The sequence below is a fragment of the Pholcus phalangioides genome, unplaced genomic scaffold, assembly GCF_987345545.1.
Source record: "Pholcus phalangioides strain wild (caught in Gottingen) unplaced genomic scaffold, Ppha-v1.0 ptg000004l_1, whole genome shotgun sequence".
Taxonomy (NCBI): domain Eukaryota; kingdom Metazoa; phylum Arthropoda; class Arachnida; order Araneae; family Pholcidae; genus Pholcus; species Pholcus phalangioides.
This window is the reverse complement of record NW_028301597.1, coordinates 3,103,426-3,108,286: the sequence shown is the minus strand read 5'-3', so window position 1 is coordinate 3,108,286 and position 4,861 is coordinate 3,103,426.

The window sequence follows — 4,861 nt, the reverse complement described above, 5'->3', positions numbered from 1 at the left end:
ATGTGGTCCTTCTCTGACTTTCCCAATTGGTGTATCCTGTTTATTGTCGTGGGCATTATTAGTTTTCCAGGCTGTAATAGGCTGAGATGAAATTACTTGTGTATTCGTTGTTACTCTGTTGGTAGAAGGCCTGAATGTAAGTATATCCGTGAAATTTTCTTCAGTGTCTACATTAAGAGCTGGAAAGTCCTGCAAGTCCGGAGGGACTTTCGGAAGAAATGTCCTTGAGTTGTCCCCCTTCGGTAGAGGTCGTTCCGGACAACGAGTAAATGTGCCCGTGTATGGACCACCACACAGTATGCATTTAATTTTCGATTTATTACCTTTATCCTGGCAAACTCTAGTACTATGTCCTAGAGAACAGAATGCACATCTTGGGGAGTTATAACAATAATAGGACGTGTGTTCAAACAGGAGACAGTTCCGGCATTGAAGCGGGAATCTGTTCCCCCTTGTAGCGCTCAATCTCTATTGGGAAATCATCAATGTCAACAATATTTGCTATTTCTTTACAACGAATGTCATATAACTTTTCATATTGCAAATTTTGATGATCTCGAACCCTTTTTTTTCCAGATCTTGAGTGATTTCATCAATATTGACATTAGCCGGTAGGCCATGGATGACAAATTTCAAAGTCCTTACCGACTCAAGTTGATAGGTGTGGTACTCCATACCCTGACTATTGACAAAATTTGGTTGTAGTACGATGGTCGTTTACTGAAAAAACATTAAGTAATATATTTTTATTGGTGGGTTTCGATACAGGAACGAATTCCCAGAGTTCTATTATTTTCTTAAAACTTGATATCCAATCATCCCCCCATTTAGTAAGTACTATTTGAGGAACATTGGATTTTTTGCCGTTGCTAGTTGATGCGAAGTACCAAGCACTAAGCTCTCGTCTTGGTTTCTCTACTTAGGTAGAGATATTGGTCAGTCAATGGCACAATGGTTGCTAAAACACAACCACCAGTAAATTTTTTTAAAATTATAAATAACATAGTAATAATGGACTTTTTATTAATTAATGAGTTTTACTAATGTTATATTACTATACACAAATATCAACTGTTAAAATTTCACATCAAAGTTAGCATTTCAACTATTATTATTTTTTTAAGTACTTACTAATTCATACCATTTTTTTTTCATGCGGCACAGTAATAAAAAACCGATCGATAATTCGAATCATAATAGTTGTGATTTTTATTCGATAGGTGGCAGAAGGTATTCCAGTTAATGATGTTTTACAATATAATACTGTACTGTGTAGTTATTTTCTAGAAAGCATGTGTTTTATGGCTGAATTTTTTTTTATCCGACAAAAGTGACTGAGAAATACACAATTTTTTCATGGTGTATAAAATTACAAAATAAGGGCGTTTAGAGTCTGAGAATAACTGGTAATAAATGTTGTCTGAAAAAAAATATTTTTAAAGAGTAATTTCACTCCTCTCCAAAAGTTTAAGAAAACTTTGTAAAAAGAGGATTTTTTTTCTGGAAAACAGAAGGGAAATAACTCTATTTAAAAAATTACCTAAAATTTGAGGGAGTATTTTCTCTCGTCAACAAAATTTGGAGAAGAAAAATTGAATTTTGATGCGTGAATCACTCATCAATATACGTATTGGCGAACACTGCTGAGGATGCTTCCATGCAGGGGCGTAGCCAGAAATTTCGTTCGGGGGGGACCACTTTCATTTTGGGGGGGGGGAACCAAAGTGACAGAACAATGGATTTGGCCATCTTTTTCCCTTTTTTCGGTCATTTTCTCACATTTCGGGGGGGGGGACCAGGCCCCCAAGTCTCCCTCCCCCCCTCGCTACGCCCTTGCTTCCGTGTACAGAGTTTTTTTTACGAAGAAAAAAATTCCATATATTTCATAAGGTAGCATTCAATACTTTTCCATCCGCACAGATATCAAAATTCTGTGCTCAGAGAAACAACGGGTCAGTGCAGGTGAAATTAAAGAGTGCGTGCAATATCTGCAAAATAAAAAGGATCCTTAGTACCACTTGGAAACTTGGTATTTTTTTATTCAGCTCAGCAGGATTTTTTAATGTTTTAGTGTTATTTATATTTCATATATAAACGACAACAAGGGTTCCAATCAGGGCCGTAGTGTGCCTTTTCGAGGCTCTGGGCAAACTTTTCCTTGGGACCCTTCTTGAAAGGGTTATTATTTTTCAAAATAAGTGTAAATTTTTGGAACTGTTTCGCCGGTCACTTAAGTGATCTGCGAATGTGCCACTTGGTTCATTTTTACAAAATTAGGTTACGCCGGCCAGATCAGATAACCCCGAGGTTCCACATTTGGTCCGCAGGCCATGGATATTGCATATATTGCTTAAAGGGTGGGTCTTACAGGCATTTTGAGTTAGCCATCACCTTATCCTTCAAATAGCATTGAAATTTACAGAAACTGATTATAATAAAGTATAAATTTTCATTTTTTTAAATATTTTTTTTTACACTAAAAAAATAAATTTTTGACCTTCTGGGGGGGGGGGCGCACGAGCTCCATATGCCACCCCCCTTCTCCGCGTACATCTCTGATCCCAATATGCGTTAGGAGGTAGGGGCAGTGCTGACGAAATTTTGCTGACGGGGGGGGGGGGGTCAAAAATGGCTAAAAATCTGCTGACGTAATATTTGAACGATCCCTAGCCCTCGTGTACAGAAAATGACCGTGGTGTGACCAAAATGATCAAAGTTCGACTTATTTTGTTTGTTTCTGAATTGAAGAAGGAAGATAGTGCCTGATTCTTTTAATAAACCACTCCAGCGCCGTCTTAACGCATGGATCGCCAAGCACGGCCCAGAGGGCGTGCTCTGGTGCATAGGGCACTCCACGATAATGGGATTTGGTGATATGGTATATAGCAGGTGCCCATTTTTTCACGCAAAAATCCGAGCGATTGACAAGGCCTTTTAAAGGACATCCGATGAGGGATTTGCCCAGAGGCCCCTTCCGTTGGTGGATTTACAGTTTCGTCGCCTGTGGGTTAAACATATTTTCCGCCCTTCATCCATTCTTGTCTAGTTTTCTTGACTGCGCATTCCTCAAAATTAGCCGCCCTGTACTATAGCCCCGTTTAGTTCTTCCCCCGCACCGTAAATATGCCTCTGTGCCTAAGTCCCCGTTTCGGTCGTTCACATGCATACACACCCTCTAGCTCACTGTTCAGCTCGTCATCAGCTTCGTTCAGGCTAGTCAAGTGGTCTGGTCGTCTGGACTTTCTCTTAAACGACACTATCAAGTTAAAATTCAAAACAAAGAACAGCTTTGCGAATATCGATAACAAGAAAATTTTCTTCTTTGAAAGCTCTCCAGGTTCTGGGAATTTTAAGGGTTTTATGACGTTTGATCAAGCAGAACCATAGAAAAACTGTCACGGAGCAACAGGGTTCCGCGGAACACAAGTTGGAAACCCATGCTGTATGCAATGTGTTGGGATTACTACCATCTATCGACCATATTGGAAGCGAGAAACGATAAATTCGTGAATTTCAATGATTGTGATAATTGTTTTTGTGTATGGAGATCTGCTTACGCTCTGTGTTGACACAATTTTGTACATTGTGAATTCTTCTGAAGTATTTTGCTTTCTTTTTTTCAGACAGAATAATAGACAATCGAAACGACAATACGCAGCATAAAATATTTAATAATCAATTTATACTTTCTATTTGAATCATGGTCTGGATATATGTGTCCCTTTCCATGTGTACTATTTATTTAAACATTATTGGTATATATATTTTATTGACACATTAAGATCGTTGCGAACATCAATCACAATATGCGAACAGTTTCCACACAACATATCAGTAGTGCCCGGATTATATACCCCAAAAATGCACTGCAAATAAAAATAAAGGTAAATCTGCATTTAAAAATGCCGAAATATGGCGTGAAATGCAAAGAACTAATACAAATCCGTCTTGGGGATGGAATTGATTTTAATTTAATTAACTTTTATGGCAAAATATATGTGTGGTGCACCCATCACGGACGGGAGGTACCGGTGAGAGGTTGGATTTAAGTGGTACATGATTTCTTTTTCATATTTGTCATACTTATCAACTTCAATCGGAAAATATGCATAATCACAGATAAAAGTGGTAAATGTAGGATAACTGAACAAACTTACTGATACGATTGTGTAGGTTCGATTGTGTGTTGTAGGTTCAAACCTACCCACCTCCAGACAGTTACACTTTTGCCGCTGTGGTGGTCGAGTGGTTATAGTGACGGACTCGCGATGCGAGGATCCGGGTTCGAACCCCACAGTGGTGGTCGGCTGAAGTTGGTTTTCTGTGGTTCCCAACTTCAAGGCGCAAATGCGAGCCGATCTCCCCGTTAAAAAGTCTCGCCACAGAGAGCAACAGTCCTACAACGATAAATCATTCAATCATAACACTTCACTCATAGTTAGAAAACTAGTGGCAGATGGCAGCACTACACATAACAAGCATTACAGAGAAACAACAAAAACTTCACGTCAGGTTTCACTACACGTACACGCACATTCCCGCATGTACCGATTCGTTGGGGGGTTCCGCGGGGGGGGGGGGTGCATGTGTGGTGTAGTAGTAGTAGGTAGAAAAAATGTCTCGGGGATCCATGATGTTCTTAAGTCAACCACCTCGTTGGGCAATTTGCCTGTTGTGGCGTTGTATTTGTATTGTGAGGTGATAATGCATAATAACGGCTATTATGGATAATCACCGATTTGTCACATTCACTGCATACACCCCCACAGTCCGAAACATGGTTGCTATGATTATTTGTGGTTTAGTAGATTCAGTCGAGCTTTATTCCTTTGCAATAGAAAACCTGGTTATACTTAGTAGA